Here is a 20,799-nt window from a genome sequence, read left to right as displayed (position 1 = left end):
TTGCGCACATCTTTAAGAATCCTTTGAAGACAAGTCATGTTTCTTATGCTTTTTCTTTGAAGGGTATATATGTACATCTGTGTTGTAAATAAATACTTTGTTCAAATAACAAAAGTCCTAACTAGTCTCAAAGTATATTGGTGTGCACAGATATGACATATAAACCACATTATCTGATCGTTTGGACGGAAGGAGAATGGCCCCACGTGGGTGTTTTAAAAGCTTAATTAGCCACAAACTTGTTTACATGTCAACAAATGCCCATTGAAGTAAGCAGAGGTCCATTTATACTTAAAGAACAGGCACTTAAGTGAACCCTGCTCTGCTGCAGAAAATGTGCAGCTAATGCATGCGTTATGGTGTAATTTTCTCACACATACAAGAGAAGCGAGGGAAGAGGAGCCCGGCAAAGAAAGCGAATTATCCCTCATTTGGCATTAAAATTCATTTAGGTAAAATTGCTACAAACGCGTAAATGGGAAGATTAGTTCTCCCTCACGCCTTGTTGCCCGCAGTGAAAGGGCTCCGCTTGAAGCGCTGCGGCGGCGGCGGCGCGGCTCTCTGCAGCCGCGGCTGGCTCCGGCTTTCCTCCGCACTTCAGGACGGACAACCTGAACCGACTGAGGAGGACTGGAGCAGAAGAGCCCAGCGAATGTTGTCTAATTGATACATTTCGAAAAGCAGCCCTGAATCCCAAAGTCAGGGTCTGTTTTCTTTTGTGTTTTTTCCCCCTCAAACCAGCAAACAAGAGCGAGTCTGTTTTATCCATAACAATATGCGCGTATAAATCAATACTCTACCCTCCTTTCTCTCCATCTCTCCTCCGAGCAACTATTGTGTTTTTACTGCCTTTGCCGAAGTGAATGCTATTTACACTAAAAGAAGAAGAAGGAAAAAGACACGCTCTTAAAAAACCCGGGCGACGTTTTAATTGCTTCGCCTCTCCACCATGGCTGGAAAATCCGAGGCTGTGAAATGTGAATTCCTAAGCCAGTGGCCGCTGGGAGCTGTGGAGACAGGGGGAGAAAAGCCCATGCTTGACTGCCCTCTTTAGGGAGGCCTGGTAACTGTCCGGGGCAGGGAACGCTTTGGGGATGGCGCACGGTGCCACAACGTCTCCTTTTACGCAGGAGCGTAAAACGCAGGGGGGGGGGGGGGGGCGTTCGGAGGATTTGACAGAAATGGAAGAACGGGGACGGTTTAAAGAAGTGCGCAGAATCACAAAGCGAGCAGCGCCGAAGCGTAATTCTCAAGCTATGTCCTTTAGATCCGGGTTAAAATTCTGTTAAGAGAGAGAGCGGACCTTTGTGTAGCCTAAATCTCTTTTTTTTTTTCAATCTTCAACAATTTAAAGCTTTGTCTACAATAATTTTCACAAAGTTGTAATTTCATTAATTATCATTAAGCAAGCCTTAAACCTTCCGAATAAAATAAGCAAGTGGCGTATGCCTACTAAAATGGACCCATGAGTTATTCAGATAAATATATATAATATACGTTTGATTATTTCTTCAACTCTTCAACTACTACTGGTATTTTAGTGTTTTTAATACTAAATAACTTCATTTACTAAATAATAAATGATCATGTGCGTTAATAAATTATAGAAATAGGTTTTCATTATGAGGATTTGCGCTACTTTTCTTTATTTTAAATGTTTGCATTTCTGTGAATCCGCATGTCTTGTCACCTTTTTGTCGTTGCTGACCTATATTTCAAGCCTCTGCATATTGCATTTGAACTGTGTGTGTGTGTGTGTGTGTGTGTTTTTAAAGCGTTTTAAATTGTCTTTATGCACGAACGTTTGTTTTAAGTGTGACTGATCCGTGCTGATTTCCAAAAACTATAAGTTTAAGAGTAATTTGTTGTTAATAATGCTGGAAGGCCTCACCACTGCTTCTTTCCTTAAAGTAAAGAACAAAAAAAACAAAAAGAAAAAAAGAAACTCCACTGACCGCGTTGTGAACTGCCAGAGTAATGAATGGAGCAGAAATGTGTTCCTGAGAAGTGGAGGTGCCCGGACAGGCCCTGTCCTCCTCCAACAACGCAGATATTTATGCGCCTTTATGGTGCAACCTTGGAAATTGGACAAAGTAACCGTGCGGGTCTTGTTCTGCCCTTCACTACAAGCCATGACAAATCTCGGCAGCAGTAATGTATGTAAGCTTATTAATCCAAAACACGTTTTAGTTACGACGGGGCCTGCTGCCTCTGAATCATTGTTAAATTAAAGTCGAATATGTCTTTACTTCTCACTACATTTGAGGATTTTGACCAAACATTTCGGTTGAGATTTTTTTTTTTTTTTTTAATAAAGCAAATTCTTCGATGTACACTTCTTAATTTCTTTTGTTTTCTTATTTATTTTTCATTGTGTTTTTCATAGGGGGCATTAAATAAAAAAAAATTGTAAGCCTTGAAATCACATAATTGAACTCAAACCAATGCAATGACTTGTATTTTATTACATTTCCTACTTTTCAAATTCATATGTAAAGTTTTGGTGATGAAAATGCGAAATGGTCTCATAAACCATATATTTTTTTCCACATTTCCACGTCCAATTTGAGAAAACAGAAAAAGTGAGAAGCAGCAAATATTTGCCGTGACTCGTAAGCACTCAAAATAAAAAAAATAAAAAAATGACCAATCAATATCCAAAGCGAGAATCATTACGCAGGAAATGCACATATATACAAAATAGTATGTCAATATCTTTCTACTTTATGAAATCAATACAGACACAAATTACGCAGCGGTCTCTGGATGCGTCACGGCGCAAACTTTGCAAACCCCTCCCCAACAAAACCTCCACCTTCAAATGTCGCGTGGCAGCTGGTTTTGAAACAAAAGAAGAAGGGGAACAAACTGAGGGAGTGAAAACAAAAATCTGTTGGTGGGAAGAGAGGGAGTCAGAGAGAAAAAGAAGACTGTTGAGCGGGGGCCATTTTGGATGTCATCTGTCTCCTTGGCGACGGGGCCCCGGCCCTCAAAAGCCCCTTGGGCGCACGGATTGTTTGAGAGGAGCCCGCTATTTTCTGCAGCATCATTTATCACTGTCACCACATAATGATTCCCCTCGCAGCTCCTTATTGATGTTTGTAATTGCATTATCTCATAAGGGGGGATGATCAATGGAGCCGAGAGGAGCATCGAGGGGTCAGGAGATGCCGGATTGCTGTTTGTCCATTTAATGCAGCCAGGCTCTCATTATCTGCAGCCTCTCTGCGTTCAGGCTAAGTAACGTTTGGTCTGCTCTCCTCTGAGGTTTTACAAAGGAGCGAAGCAGCTCGCTTCATTTGTTTAACCTCAAGCCACTGCAGATAAAAAAAAAAAAAAAAAATGCAAAGGAGAAAGGAGAGTGAAAGTAACGTGATTAAGTGTTATGTTATTAGTTCCATTTGGTCTGAAAAACGAGATTGTGAATTAAAGCTCACATGTTCGAATTCTTGGACATCTATCTTGAGCAGTCTTATAACTCGTGATGATTAAAAAGATCTATAACAATCTGTCCTGGTTTAAGCGTTCAGGTTGACCATGTGCGCGTAAATCGAAGAAAACAACAAAACGATCAGTCCAGAAATATTTGCAACAAAATAATTCAAGCATTTTTTTTCTTCCCTTTTTGTGTGTTCGCTTTGAAAACTGAAATGGGGTGTTTAAGGGTTTTACGGCTGGGTTTTTGAGATATGGAGCATCAGCGCCAGACGATGCCTTTTGCAGAGGTTTGTGATGGTGGGGGGATGAAGTCATGAGATCCAGTTTCAGAGGCCCCCGCGTCAAGCGAAATGCTTGACTCCCTCGCTCCAAACGACCATAAGGAATACCGACGTAATTACTTGACGTGGGTGACTTGGGTGACCCCAGTTTCGTGCGCACAAACAGCAAATCTCCTATCACACACACCATCATGCATGTGAAAGTGTATACCATGGCACCTCTTGGACGCACAATAAAGAAATTGTGCATTTCATTATAGTTTTATGACGAAGAAGATACAGTGTGGACGGATCATCCTTAACAAAGAGAATGTACATGGAGTCATACAAAAGAAGCACGAAAATAGCATTTAAATCAAATCCTCCTGAAGAAAATAAATAATTTTTAAAGAGTTGCGCAGGAGTTCAGATCTCACTGTTATTTATTAAAAATATATCAGAAACTTTCCACAAACGAAACCTTTTTTTCAATCCTTTCGGTGCAAACCTTTATTTAGTTTGTGAGAAAGAAGCAATGATTGTGGCTTCTGGATGAAGGCCCGACGCCTTGCAGTGAACGCGCCGCGCGTCACGACGCACGAGGGGAGCCTGTCAGCAGGTATGAGTGCGGATCTGTGGGCGAGGGATTGAACACACGTGCGCCCTGGTGTGTGTTTGACACAAGGAGTGACAGAGGGCCTGGTTTGGAGACATGAAGCGGGTGACAAGTAAAGGTTTCTGCCCACTGGACAGACATTGCTCGAGCCGGGCAGCCTTGTGGGCTCGTGGTGTGTTTCTCTACTCCACAGCTTATGACCAGAGACATCCGGTGCTTGGGATAATATGTTCTTGGCCTCGGTGTTTTCCCTGCTTGCTGCGCATGCTGCGGGAAGGCAGACGCTGCTGGCAGCGCACCTTTCCAGCGGAGAGAAGCAAACCACGGCTGGTTCATAACCAAAGACGTTTCTGTCAGCACCCTCCGTGCATGAAAATCCACTTCCCTCCTTCCCTCTCCATCTCTGCAGCCCCCCCCCCCCCCCCCCCCCCCTCTCTCTCTCTCTCTCTGGAAGGTCACCTTGGCAGTACCAGGCAGAGCAGGAGAGCCAGCGGATCTGGGGTGTGGTGGGATGGGATGGAAGGTTGAGAGGTTTGTCGACTGCTCACAGTTCACCTAGTGAGGTCGGATCCAATAAGGGCCACTCACGCTCTCACCACAGCCCGTGCTTTCCTCGTGCCCCACTTGTTTGTGTATTATATAATAATGCTGACCGTTTGGCTCATTGCAGAGAAAAAAAAGTCTTCTTTTAAAGTAGCTTATTTAGGTCTGTAATGTTCTTATCCAAAGAAGGTTTGGTGTAACGTGTCCTGAGACCAATAAACCAGTGACTCAGCCGTTCATTTGGGTTACTAAAGAAGAAGAAATATTTGATAAAAAAAAAAAAAAAAGAAAGTGTCGCTGCCTGGAGTGCTGCGTCAGGAGAAATGGATCACAGTTGTGAATTTAAAAAAAAGACATAATAACAACAACAACAACTATTATTATTATTATTATTATTATTATTATTATTATTATTATTATTATTATTATTATTATTATTATTATTATTATTATTATTATTATTATTATTATTATTATTATTATTATTACATTTACCTTGCAAATATGCGCTTTTACGCACGTTCACCCTCCTGATCCAGGTCTTGCGCTACAGATGAGGTGTATTTTGATTCCGCAGCGGTTTTTGCGGCTCCTTCTCTGCACAGTTGCAGCATTGAGCGGCTGCAGGGACCGATTGCTTTGGCCTCCAAAAGTAAACACCGAGGAGGCAAGTCGAAACAGGACCTGAGCGGCTGAATTCCAGCCACAGCACAATACTGATAAAGCACTGGCCCAGAGCCACGTCTTTCATTAGTTTATTTATACTCTGAGGCTACTTCACCATCCATCATAACATATAATCTTTACTCTGATCTTGAAATGTGTTTTGGGCAGAGTCCTAGTGATTGGATACTCTTTTTTAAAGCGACTTTTAGCTGCGTGAAATGTATTTATTTTACACTTAAAAAAATGTTTTTCATTAGAACAAAGCTGTTGAAGTAATTTGTTAACATGCACAAACTTTCAAAAAGAAGTCCAAGAAGTCCTTTATATCCAAAAAAGAAACTTTTCTGTAAATATTAGACAATTTTCCCCCTTGTTTTCCAGTTTGCATAAGTCACATGGTCTAAATGACATTGCAAACGCAGATTTAAAATACCTAATTCTTATCACTGTCACAACTTTAAATGTGAGTATGCATCTCACCAATTCATATCGGCCTCATATAGTGATAGGTAAAGAAAAGAAAAAAAGTCAACTCACATTCTGCACATTCTCAATCTGCCAGTTAGTTTTAATCATCCAGCGATGAAAATACATCTCAGTCTCCATGTTGTTTTTATAATACTGCTTCAAACTTATGACCAGGGCATGGGGACAACTTGCAAGCAGGTCATTTGAATGTAACCTCAATTCAGATTGCATTTGTAGCGGAGGCTTGAAATGAGATGGACTAACCAATCCATACAGAATAAAAAAAAAAAAAAAAAAAGGAACGTGCTGTGCTCTGTAGCAGGTTATTTTTTCCCTCATCCCCTGTGATTCACCCTTTCTTTACACTTTCCTCTAATTAGGTAAAAGTTTGATTAATGTCAAGGTTTCAACTCTCGTGTGCTTGACTTTACAGACTTAAGTTGCGCTCTTGAGTGGAGTTTATTTTCTCTGTGATTGCTTTGCAGTGAGTTGGTGTCTCACCGTTTACAGCTTGTTCTTTTTTCTTTACATTTCATAGAGTTTAAGCTGTGATGTACTCATAGAGTTGGTCACAGCACATTCACCCTATAATCGTGTTTTTCCAGTGGTTTTAACACCTTTCTACAGTTTTATTTACTTTTCTTAATTTTATTTACCTTTGGTTTAGTTTTCAGTTATAATATGATTACAGTTTCAAACTGCTGAAATAAGTCAATTTATTCATTTTATTTCTTGGCAAAATCCACCTGTTTTCAGGTTTTCCAAAGTAATCAGAAGACATTTAAAAAACAAGATAATGCTGAGCTTAGTACTTACCTGCTGAAAGCTTAGGCCTTTCTACAGAAATCTGTTATATTGAAAATTGAGCCAGGCTATTTTGAGAGCAGTTAATCCAAGCTTTTAGAATTATGTTCACAGTCTATACAGGTTGTATCCACAGAGTAAATGTACTTTTGATGGTCAAATTATTATCTTAAACTTCCCAATTAATAAGCATCTTTCAAGGTTACAAATATGTTAATTTATATGTATTATCATTAAGTTGCCATGTCATTTGGTTAATTTGATATACTAAGTTAAACATGGTAAAATATTAAATATATAATGCTACCTTTTGTGGAATGAAATCCAAATGGTCAAAAATAGAAGTGAAAACAAGAACATACACACTCAAAGTTGAAATCAAGAAAAGGCAACTTTATATGTATTGCATGTTTCAGAAACAAAGTAAAGTAAAGTGAATAAACAGACAAATTGACCAATGCAGAATAACAATAGGTAATTTAAAAAGTAAATAAGAACGGACAAGATATAAACAAAACAAAAGCTGAGTTAAGTTTTGGAATTGCTTTTGCAAGTAAAGCTTAAAAGGGTGTAAAATACCATATAAGAGTACAGCATGAAAAATACTAATTCACAAAGTTTAAACAGCAAGTCTTCACCTATGAATGTAACACCCCTCCAAGCTAAGCTAGTTTAGGCTCAAATGTGGAGTTGGTATAGTTTTAAATATGTGTTTATGTTTAAGAGAGGCATTGCTTTTCATTACATCAACAGATGTTTATGTCCAAAGCAACAATATGAGGGAGTTTCATTAGGAAAACCAGAGTACATCATTAAAACGATTACCTAAAAATCACAATATCAATGTTGCTATTTTTTCCTCACAATAAGAAAATGTAAAAGCCATTGAATGTCTGAGCAACTTTTACAAGCCAGTGTTTCATCCACCGGTCCATCGGCCCCCAACCTCCTCTATATGGGTGTTTCTATAACTGTTTCAGTCAATCCTTTCTTTAAAACTCTTGTAATCACAACTGTCATTTGAAGCTTTTTCACAATTAAAATGTATGGGTTTGCTCAAATGACCTATGGAGTGCGGAGTAATGCATCTTAATCAAAGTGACATAAATCCATCACTAAACTTTACAGCACTCATGATTAATCATGCTCGGAAGCTTACGTTGTCCTTCCCAACGCGGGATATATATATGCACCATGTTTTTCAAAAAGAAGTAAATATCTGTCACTTCTGTGGAGTTGTACCATAACACACACTCAGTCATTCACTGAGGATACGGCACGTTTAAAACTTTTCTCCGAGACGTTTTTTTCCTGGTCTTTTCTCTAAACCAGGGGATCTCATCGCACGATTTACAAAGCAAATCTCGGTCGGCCAGTTCGGCGAGAGAAGAGGCGGGGGGGGACCCGAGCGTGCGTGTCCCAACACTGTGCAGTGTTATGTTCAGGCGCTGCACAATTTATGGACCATGGACAGTTTATAAGAAGCAATGCAGTCTATCAGAGAGGCAGGCGAACTGAGGACATGGGGGAATGTTTCCATGCAGGAAACAGTGTTTTGGAATAATATATACGCTGTGATAAAGATGTTTCCCCTGTGACGTGAAACAGCAGGGCGCACCAATGGCCACTTACTATTCCAACCAAATATGAAGAAGAGGCTGTAAGCGGCCATGTTTCTTTTTTTGTTTTTTCTTTCTTTCCGTCTCTCTGTAGTGCTGGTGGCTGGTTATTCCCTCAGTTCAGTTTCCAAACATATTTCTGAGGGAAACTTGCACAAGAACCTACTGGAGGAGTATTGACCAGAGCAGGCCAATAATTTATCAGTGTGTGGATATAAGTTTTATGTGATGTAATTAGCCAATAAACAAAACATAGTCTACATTCAGGTTTTCTCTTTTAACGGAAAACTTGAAAAATATTTAAAACTTTTGCTGAGACGCAAGCTGTCAAATGATGAATGTTAACACTTATTTTTTTTCCTTATAGCTACAGTGCAGTTATAGCTTCCCAAACATGTAAATAATACCAAACCTGTCAGGGAAAAAAAAAAAGGTACATTTCACAATATCTTATCACTGATTTACAATTCCCTCATGACTTGTTATTTAAAACCGAAATATTTTTTTCTTTCATTCCAATAAAACCCAAGATGAAACTGTATATCAAAATGATGCACTTTTATTATCCCTTCACATGAGGTTTATGACTGTCAAGTGACTTCTCAAACACTGACAAACGCAACAAGCAGGGTCTTCATGGAACAAAGTTCTCCTCAAAAACAAAACCTGACCGGGGGACCAAACTTTACTCATCTGACATCTGTCGAGGCGTTGGCGTCATGCGGATAGCTTGTTATGCAAATTGGTAATGCAGCCCCATGAGACAGGCATGGACCAAAACCTCCAGCTTTCCTGACAACAATGAAGATGTTGCTGCTTCCACGCTCATGTGGCTTTTGAATAAACCACGGCTGGTGTCTGCGGAGACAAAACTAGAGTTAGGCTTTTTGCTTCTCTATCATTCACCAGGCAGGTAACAATATTTGGGAACTTGTGTATCTCTATAAACTAATATCTCAATAGTAGTTGTGCTAATTATTGAGATAAGTGTTCTTTTGCATGAAAACCACAAGTTTTGGTCCCGCCTAATCACAGTTAGTCTTGAAAAACACAAATAAAATGTATCATTATGTACATGTTTAATTTAGTTTGAGTTGAGAAACATTTAAGTACACAGTGGAAAAATCCAAAGTTTCAATGAGGAGAGGTAGCACAACCTGCTGATAGATCTGCGAGCTGTTTGTTAGAAATCTGTGGCAGAATCGAGATCAAACACATGCATCTGATAATAGAATTGAAAAAGAAAAAAAAGCATACATACGTGCACACATGCACGCACACCCTGGCCCGCCCATCACACACACACACACACACACACAGCAGGTCTGCAGGTTGCACATAAAAAGCTTTCAGCTGCGCAGACGCAGCTGAAGACGCGGCTATTGTTCAGCTCCATGATGGATGAAGGAGAGGCATGTTAGTGTTGGCTGACTAAAACACAGCTGAATTTATTAGGTTGTGGATAAGCAGGGTCACCACCTCCAAATGGAATGCCAATGAGCCAAATACAATTTCAAGGTAAATAAGGAGCAGTTGTGTGAGAAGGTAACCCTAGTCGCTATCTACGTATTTACATATGAGAGGCCAGAAGCTGAAATGGTTTGAAAGATTAAAAAAAACAACAACTATTTGCATCCAATGTTATGTAACATTGCATCAAACATTTTATTCATGCACAACAATTAGATGAGATGTGTTTGTCTTGAGTGAATACTGGCATCACTTAAATACATTCACATATGGATATAATGGTCAAAACATACCGGTACACAAGGGTGTTTTAATAAAATATAGATTCTTAACATCATTAAACATACCAAATGAATACAAATAGTTTAATAAAGTAGGACAAGTACTTCCTTAATATTTGGTGTATGTGAATTTTGCTTGAAGAATTATGACAATAAGGTCAATAAAACTTTTCAGTGTGATCAGAGTACAGTTTAAGCTCACAGAAATGATTCCAACAGATTGATTTTAATGAAAGTTTGATATGCTATCGATGTAAAATTCAAAGTGGCGGCACTTCTTAGACAGTTGTATTTACATAAAACACAAAAGAAAGAAACTTTCCCTTGGGAACAATGGAGTTTATGTTTAATTGTATCATACAGCATAGCATCAAATCATATGATGCTACATGGTATTGTATTAATCATGCCATATCACATGATCTGTATGACATTGTATCATATCAAGTTGTATTATACTGTATTATGCTATTTTAGATTATATCACACCTTGTCATATCGCATGTTGTCTTGCATTGAATCATATCATATCATATCATATCATATCATATCATATCATATCATATCATATCATATCATATCATATCATATCATATCACATTGCATCACACTGTACATGGGCTCATAATGCCCATAGCCTAATATTACATCACACCCGGTGTTCTAATTAATAAACTGTGGTTAACCAGTTGTGGTGAGGAGCTCAGTTACAAACAGTTCTGTTTCAATATATGTGAAAGCAAGTTGTCTTCCAGTCCTGAAATTATGGTTCCACATTCCAAATCCTTGTGTCAAAGTGTCCCTGACACTGAACACCAAGCTGCTTCTAATGGTGTCCAAGCACCTGTCATGGCGGCCATCACCACTGATGTGTGAGTGAGTGAATGAATGTGTGTAGATGTGTGGGATCATTATAGAAGTGATCGCATGTAACATACCACCTACCGACATACCACCAGAGGCTCAGATTCTTTCAAAACCACAAACAAGAGCATCACACCTCTGAAACAAGCCCATCTATTTTATAATCATTCTCCAAAGCTGAACATTTGATGAAGTAACAGCCTCATATAAACAAATCAAAACATATTCCGGCTACTTTGTGTTCAGTACAACTAGAAGGTGGAATTGGATTTGGTTGATGTTTACTTTCATTTCAATTCCAACCCAAGCAATTACTTTTTGAAAAATTCAGAAGACAAGGATTCTTTTGACAAGTGTGTGGAACTAACATGTCGTTAAAACTTTCTCAAGTGAATATAAAACCACAGGACCACGACAGCCACATCAGTGTGAGTTGTGGCAGATTGAAATAAACCATAATCACCCCTTTGAGGAAAAGAATCAGGATGTGAAATTTTGGAAAGAGTTGATATAAGCTGATCAACTCAGATAATTTATACGCAAAGTACAGAAGTAATTAATGTCATTTATGCTGTTTATGTCAGTTGTCTATATGTATGCAAATGTCAGTATATCATTAGCTGTCAATAACCCTGAGAGGCATCAATACCCGTCATTCTCTTCCCATTTTGTCTCTGGACAAATCCACCTCCCATCATGCTTCAAGAAATAGTGGTGTCTGTTTTCCCCTCATCGTTTCACCTCCTTCCTTCTCTTGTTTTGTCTTCTCTGCGACCCTGACTGAGCGGAGCAGCGGTCGACCTTGGCTTTTCTCAGTTATGGCACCGGGCCCGTTAACAGCGGCCGTGAGTTGTGGCCTGGCGTTAAACTGTGCTCCAGCCACAGTCAATGTTTATGTCTACCAATCAAACGCAATGTGTTTATGTTATATGGCATTATGGACAAGGAGGCTCTCTAAAACACAGAGGCAGGAAGGAGAGAAGCCCAAGACAAGGGGATTTACTGTCTGCTGAGAATCGGTGAAAAATGAAGCTCCTGTCAGAAGAAGAAGGATTTTTTTTCTTATTATTATCAGAAAAGATCTTTTGATTTTGGGCTCCAGTTTGGACATGACACAAAGGTTGGAGATAAGAGGAATGACAGGGAAAAAAAAAATAAATGACAGGATTTGTGAAACATCTGTAAATCGGTCCTGCGAGTTATGATCCAGAAATAATTACTATGAACTGTATACCAGGAAGAAATACTCATGTAGAAGTGGTTTCGGGACATCAGCTTTGCTTTCAGATTGCCAGATGTTGACCAATTTCCTTGTTGGAAAAACAGTTTATGTTTATCCTCTTATTTGGCAGTTCCGTCGCATCATGTCAGTCACTACTTTTTCATCAAACTGCTGAGTCTTGATTGGGGCCTGCCTATTAAAGGACCACACAGCCGTTTCAGTCATTGTCTGTTCGTTTCTCCTGAACGACTGAAATGCAGCCTAATGTATGTCCAGAGCGTCAACAATCCTTCATCTATTGTGCATGTCCAGCAACAGTCGAATGCATCTGCGTTGTGTTGCTGCCAAACCGAGACCGAACCGGTCTACAGGAAACTGGTGTATGGAGGAGACCCAGCAGCAGCGCTCTGTGCAACGTGAGGAGAGGAACGGGAAGCCTTCGTCTTCGTTACACTCGCCGCTGACTCAACTACAAAGTCGGGTTTTCAGTATTGATTTGCTTTTCTTGTATTTTGGAATCTGGTTTTCTGCTCCAAAATATCTGCAAAAGAGAAAGTGGTACATTTTTAATTTCCGTGAGTATATATTTTCCAAGCCTTTCCCACGTCCTATTTGGTAGTGAACACACCACAATAATAATAAGACTTCTGAAATCCTTCATTTGATGATTCAAAACTGGCATACAATATGTATATTCGACTGCAGTTTCAGCCTGAGCCTCAGTTGATGTACAAGAACAAGAAGGACATGTGCACGCAGATTAGGTGAGATGATTAGCCATCTCCTCCTGAGCATATCCCCAAGCTGCTTTGTCCTCAACGCCACATGTTGACGCAGAGCAAAGACACGCTTAATCCTTACGGAACCAGAGGCTTGACATCAATTTGTCCCTGTGTAGGGGAGGAGCCCCGGGCCACGTTCCCAAAACCCTACGCCTCACTGTTTGTCGGCCAAATAACTTTCTTCTTCGTCTGTCATTTTCCCCTCTCTGAAAACATCTGGATGAAAGACATGAAGAGACACGCTGGCCTCATCCTTCAGGACTACAGGACCTATCAGGCTAGCTTCAACAAGGCCTTGTTAGTTTGACCTCATAGTCAGACTGTTGCTCTGATTGAGGATCTGTTTGGAGTTTGATTGCCTTGTGATAATCTCACCGGTTGTTGTTGTTTTATTTTGTCCAGTTCCATGGTGATCAGGGGCCATCGACTGTATTTCACACTCCGCCCACTTATACCCAAGTTTATTAATGACAACACATTTGGGTAAGAATGAAACAAAGTCAAACCATAAGAAATCTGGACGTCACATGTGAGATCTATTTTTTGTTCCAAATCTGCCCTCATTTCCTCCAGCTGTCTTGTCAGATTCTCACCACTTGAGACAATTAGAGGGCATTTAGCAATAAGTATTGGAAAACATCTGGATGCTAGGTTCAGATGAAGGATGGATGACAGGGCAGAAAACATCCGATCTTTTGCGTTGTCAAGTGGAATTTAGTCTGTTTTGAAAGTTGGGATGCAAATGGAGACAAGGTGGAAAAAAAGGAGTGATGAAAATCATTATAGTATAACGTTACTGGTACTGTTGCATCTGGGCCAATTCAGGAAGAAAGTCTAAGAAATAAGGTGCCTCAAGATCTAAACTCAAACAGTCAGGAGTCAACAGAGAGACCTTTCAGTCCAAACTGGTGAGCAGCACAAGGCTTCAGTAGAGAGCGAAAATAAAAAGCCACAGCTCTTTAAATGTTTTGTTTCTTTTCCCCGCATCCAAACAAAGCATGTTTATCCAGGTAATTAATTTTTTATCTTGATGTTATCGCAGACGTGAAGTGGAAAAGGAGGCATAATCCCTGAAAAGTGATACGGATTTCTTGGACACTGTAAATGTTTTCCTCTTCTTGTATTCAACCATGCATATTTGACTTCACTTTCTGTCACTTTTGTTTTCATTTCAAACCTTTTTTTTCTTTCTTTCCAGTAGCTGTTAAATACTACAGATAATACTGCCAAAAGGTGTTTGCTCCAATGTAAGAGCGCATGGTCATAAATGTGGGAAATTACCAATCAAAGTTCTTTGGATTGTAATGACAAGAGCATAACAGTCTGAGTAAGTCAAATTAACACCCTGGATGTAAATACAAGATATATAATGTCTGGATGTGGTTAAGGACACATAAAAACCGAAGTAGCAGAGAGGCTTATAGCTTTGTTTTGGTCTTTCATTAATCTTCTATACTAATTTTATTGAAGTTAGGATCCCAAGGTCAGGAGCACAAGGCAGCCGATACGTTGGCTGAAGACCATTGCGGTAAATATTTTAGCTGAAATCTTCCAGCCAGTCTGCGAAGATCCCAAAGGACTTTAGTAACACTCAGAAAACCGTATGGCAATCATCAGCAAACACACTCAGAGGAAATTCATGCAGGCACAGAGAACATCCAAGGCCTTGAGCTAAAATCAAACCCAGGCCGTCCTGCTGTGAGACAAACGCATAAAACCCAAGACCACAGAGTCACCTGTATTAAGACCTATCTTGATGACTTCTATAGGGCTGCTTTTCTTTATTCTCTACTATTTATTCTCAAAACATAATTCCATCTGTCAACACTCTCTAAAGCTCCTCTTGTTTATAAAAGTTTTTTTTGTTTTTTTTAAACTATTATCAAATAGAATATCGTGATGATCTGGTGGTTGGGGGAGTAGAGGAAAAAATACTCTCACGAACCATTTGGCTGAAACATTGTTGTTTTGTATCAGCTGGTTGCAGCAAATACCAAAGGAAGGACGGACCATACGAAAGGATAATGCAACTTTTTCTTAGTGTCTGACTCTCATTTTTTTCATCACTCTCTGTCTTCACCATCTGCAAAATGGAAAAAAATACAACAAAAGCAATGACTTTTCCACTGCTCCATCCTAAACTGCTTCCATTCATCAAAAGTATTTAACAACATCTGTTTAAAAAAATTAAAAAAAGTTCATCCATCAATACATTTTAAAGATAGTGGAATGATGCTGTAACGTTTTGTCAATAACAGGCAGTTCCTTTTCATCCTCTGAAAATATATCATTACTCTTGTCCTTTTTGAATCAATCATTTGGTGATATGTGTCCACTTTATCCAGTGGTGAATATCTTATTTTCTTTCCCACAATCCTGTCTGTGTCCTTCATCAATATGCCTTAACCCAGAGCAAAATGGAGCAATTTCCTTGCTTTCCGCCTCTTTTTTTCCCTCAGTTTTCTCCCTCTATCCAAATATTCCTCCATTCAGAGTTGTATGCCACAGTAATAAATCCTCACAAGGTGGTTTCAGACAGAGTGCCGTAACTCACGTCACCACTGGAGCTAAATCTGAGTGCAGAGGACAGCGTGATGCAGGCATGCTGGAGATATACCCGGAGGGATTTATTGTGGCTTATTTCATCTGAGGCGACCCAAAGCCTGCTCAGATGTCTGTGTTGCACTCGTGAACTGGGATGTTTGTCACAGGGGCATTTGGACAAGCCCGATTAATATCAGGGAAAACAGCATGAGCAGAGGTAGAGCAATAGACTTATCAATATCTAGATCAGTTATACCACGACCATAGTGAAAGAGTTGATACAATGTTTAAAATGTAAATGTAAATAATATATAAAATGCACTTTTTGCTACACAATACATGAACAGTGCTATACAAATTGATCAGTCAGCAGTCGTTGTTAAAGGGCATTATGTGGTCTAATGCTGTCTGGGTGGGGGCAGTATCATTGTAAAACCTGTAAACTGTAAAACACTGTTTGCCTTTCAGCATTGATGATGCCTTACCACCAGATATGTAAGCTGCCCACGCATTTGGCACTGATGCAACCTCATACCTTCAAGAGGCTGGCTTTTGGAATTTACATTTACATTTCATTTCAACTGAGGAAAAGAGCAATTATTTGACACATTTCTTTGCAAAAACAACAGATTAAATTAAAAAAAAGTTTTCTTGAGGCCATGTGGGTTCCAGTACAGAATAATGCCTGTTCTTTGTGCTTTGTGAAGATCACCAGTTTCCATCTCCAACCCCTCTGATGATATGATTTAATGTAGAGGGTAGCAGCTGATGCTGTTGGTGAGAAAGGGCGTCTTCCAATCGCTCGCTCGGTGATTCGATACCCCATCTCAACACACCCAACCCCAATCGCTCCCAACGGAGGTCGAGCTCTTTGCCCGGCAGCCGTTGGTGTGTTTGTGTGTGGAGGAGTGAATGTGACGACTCCAAGACTGCTGAAGGGAGAAAAACATGCTAATTACCTAAAGTCCACTTCCAAGCCTTCATAACATGACGGAACATTTCTCTGAAATTGTTTCACAAGTTTTACTGAAGGTTACATTTTTCCCATCTTTATTAGCCTCTCTAAAATGCTCTTTTTACGTCAGTCATGTTAATAATTTGCCCCAAGATGCACAAAATGATCGTCTCGCTATTCTTTTAGGAGCAACACATACTTTTCTGATCATTTTTTGACATTCCAATATTCGAGCAATCGATCCCTTAAATTTCTGTTTGAACAGTAAATGTGACTCTGTTCCAACTTTTTTATGTGCCATTCATCCAGCATCTGTTACACTGTGTTCTTTTGTGGGTAGCATATTGATTTCTTTGATTTATACAAATGCAAATGACTTCACATCCTTTTTAGGATTTGGGACTAGTCATAAATAATTTGTTGTAAAACCATTTTCTTTCTGTCTTTGAGACATTTTGTTTTGTTTGTGTGCAAAAGACCGACACTTAAGGCCTTGGGTTGATCAAATGTCATAAAAATTGGTAAATTGAAAAACCTAAAACTCAGTTTTTGCATTTTATTGCCGCTACAGCTCACTGGTTGTAGCATTTTCTATTGTTCATAACTCGTATATGTTTTAAGCACTTTTCATTGAAAAATATATCATTTGTGTTTTTTTTTGTATAAACTGTGTTTTTCTGTTCCCGACAGAAAACTATCTTTGTTTTGATCAGTGTATTCCAAATATTTTATATGCAGCCAATAAATAAGCTTTTCATTACATTTAAAGTGTGTTTTGATCCCGTTATTATCTCAGATGGTACTCTTTTCAAGTGAAATGATCTGGAGTTCATGGTCACATTGGTCACATATGCTGATGAAATTTAGAGGCCTGTTGCATAAAAGATGAATCGGAACGGTTTTTTTTTTCTTCTCTTTTTGCTGTAACTGGTCACTAAAACACATGTGGATGATGTTGAGGAGATGAAGCACGCACTGGAAGGCAATAAGGGGCCGATAACGCATCAAACATTTAAAAATAATCAATTCTATTGGAGCATTTTGGTCGTTGCCAAGTTGACGTGATGGTCACATTTCAGTAAACTTCAATTTTTCCCACATTGGGAGGCAGGAAAGGACACGTGAAGCACAATTAACAACAACTTTCAAAAAATGCAGGTGGAACATGTGGATTGCTGGAATGCAGGAAAATCCGTCTCTGGCTCACTTTTCCTCCTTTAACCATTCCTTTTGCTTTTCTTCCCGTCTTGCCTCAGAAGAGTAAAGAAGAAAAGCTCCAACAGAGAACCGGAGGGGTGAGGGAGAGGACACCGTGTCTTGTAAAACATATGCACTTAATATTAGGGCCATAAAACTTGTAAAATTAAAAGCTATTTTGGAAAATAGAAAGAGAAATATTTATGCGTCTGGCTCTGGATAGAGGTCGTTTTATCGCAGGGCAGCGAGGGCCCGCTGGGGCACAGGTAACGACTGTCAACAGGCCAGGGAGGAGGGGGTGAAATGCAGTGGGGCTGCATGTCCAACCAGATGTCCACATGTGTGACTGGGTTTCCCCTTTTCGGTCGTCCGCAGTGGCCAATGTCGGAGTTTCGAGACTTACAGAAACAGAGAAAAAGAGAGAAGCGAAGCCTGCTCTTAATTACAAAAGATGACATGGGGAGAAAAAAAAAGAGAGAATCGTGAAGCTGTCGGGGTTTTTTTTTCTTTTTTTTTTTCTTAGGTTTAAACTGGTGTCGTAGCCCTGCAGGGGGAAGCTACTGACACACAGAGCAAGCTCCCTGACGACAGGAGGGAAAAATGAGAGGTGAAAAAAAAAAAAAATACAAAAACAATGTCCACAGAGTCAGGTTGATTGAAAAGCTGCAAAAAGCAATTATGATTGTGAGAATGTGCAGACCCCTCATCTTAGCAGCCAGCAAACATCGTAAATCGTGTGGCGCTCTCTGTTTACATTGAGCTGACCTCTGGATGCCCCCTGGTCCTGGCTGGGCTCGCCGTGTCCTCAGCACTGTTGACATACATGCACATGGCGGCTAGTTCATATATACATGAAGTGTACAAATGAGTTTTTGAAATTTCCATGACTGGTGTAATGTCTGCCTGCGGCTAACTTTGGAACCGTTTGAGAGTTCGGGTTTCTTCCCCCCATTGGTTTTGCTCCTTTAAAACGTCTTTGCAATGTTGAACTGATTGCATTCTTCAGTTTTTAGGTTTCGCGAATATCAACATCTGTAAAGTGACAACATGAGCAATGAGTCCGACAGATGCCGAGGGGATGAGAGGGATTTATCCCCGTCTGGTCTCAACGTCCTCTTTTCTTATTTCTGTCACAAAGGGGGAGAAAATTGATTGTGATTAAAGCTACTTCAACAGCATGCATCAGATAAATGCCTTTAAAAGCTCAGTAAGTTCAGATCAATTCTAAAGCCACATTCCACGCTGGTGCTCCACACCAAGAACTGAATTTGGGCTGAATGCCAAATGTAAAAAAAGAACGATCTGATTTTCAACAGCTGACCCTAAAGCAATAAATGACATGTAAATGACATGAGTTGACAGGTCACAGCCAGAGAGCCTTACATTAGAGCGAGAATCTGCAGTAAGGCTGTGTAACTAATGCATTTATAACATTTACTGAGCTCTTACATTTATTTTGTCTCAATCGTTTTTACAAAAAGCTTTGTGTTTTATCTCTCTCTCTATCCATATGTATATATATATATATATATATATATATATATATATATATATATATATATATATATATATATATATATATATATATATTTAGAAACACTATTTTTGCCAGTGTTTCCCAAATTTCTCAGTTTGTCACAAGATGTCTATGAAGTAACACTTAAAGGACAGAGTGTTCATGACTCATAAAGCATGTGATTGTTGTTAAATTGTTAAAAAAAAAAAAAAAACCCTGGTATTTCTTGCACCTTACTTCAACCACAGTGTGACAAAAAGTGTCAGTTTTACACAGCCTTCGGCCAGATTGTGCAGATGTGGGGAACTATGCGGAGTTTGAACTCTTCCGTCAGGCTTTCTTTTGTTTTTCATCCATTCTGTCACTTTACATGTCAAGAGTACGTCACCATGAACGCCTCAGATGTGCCAAAATACACCTTTAATTCAAGCTGAATAGAATAGAAACAGTGATGCTTTTAGGTAAGGTCATCACTTTGAGCCACACTCACAAGGCACTTCATTTGTGTAATAACCGAAACACTTCTTAAAATTATGCCGGACACCAGCGCAAGCTACAAGCTCAATGAGCATAAAGGTAAATTGAAGCCTTCCTAACAACCTCAAAAGAAACTGAACATTATTGTCTTTGCAAAGGGTGAATTTGTGACGGCACTGCTGTACTGGAACACATTAAATTATACACGTGAACCTAATGAAGTGACTGGTGAGTGTAGTTCAACCTATTCACCTGGAAATCATATTTGGGTATCGTGCGACAGCGACCAAATCGCACACCCTCTTAAAGTAATGAAAAACTTTATTGCATTTGGCAAGTTGTGAAAAAAAATTTGAATGCAATATACAACTTGTATTCTTCTGCCAAAATACCAGAGCTTGCAGTAGTCTACAACGTCCAGTTGCTGACAACAGCAATATTCAACTCTATTCTTGTGCTTCAACAGTCACAGCACTTACTGGTGAAGTAGAGATAAATACCTGGTCAAATATAGAGAAAGTTCACCGTAACTCCAGCTTCAACAGGTAATAAAATTAAATACTTTTTGGGAATTCAGTGGGAAATGAAGTTTTGACTTCTGTTCGTTGACCTTTACAGTTGCATTTAGTCTTTTAATTGCTTCTGCTGGTTAATAAATCACACAACAGGGCGGCTGTGGCTGAGTGGTGGTTTAACTTTCAGTCCCAAGGCTGGGGGTATGATCCATATGTCCAAGTATCCTCAGGCAAGGCACTGAACTCCATGTTTCTCCATGTGTGACATCGCCACTGGTGCATGAGTGTGCAGGATTGTGAATATGACTTATCATATAAAAATCATAACATTTGCTGTGGTGCATTTTTTAATAAATTTTCTTGCTGGAAATCTGCTGTATCGTGTTGAATTTAGACCCGTTGAAGTTGCTTTCACGTTCACTGACGACTACAAACATGGTTATTTATTCGTCGCCCATTGATGTCATGTTTCTGTCTTGTTTCTGTATGACAAAAACTGGATTGAGTGTATTAATGGCAGCTCGCAGAATCATTCATTTCCACGCAGGGAAGCCCTTTCTGT

This window comes from Blennius ocellaris, assembly GCF_963422515.1.
Source record: "Blennius ocellaris genome assembly, chromosome: 13".
In the NCBI taxonomy this organism is placed as follows: Eukaryota; Metazoa; Chordata; class Actinopteri; order Blenniiformes; family Blenniidae; genus Blennius; species Blennius ocellaris.
Note: the sequence above shows the minus strand (reverse complement) of the source record.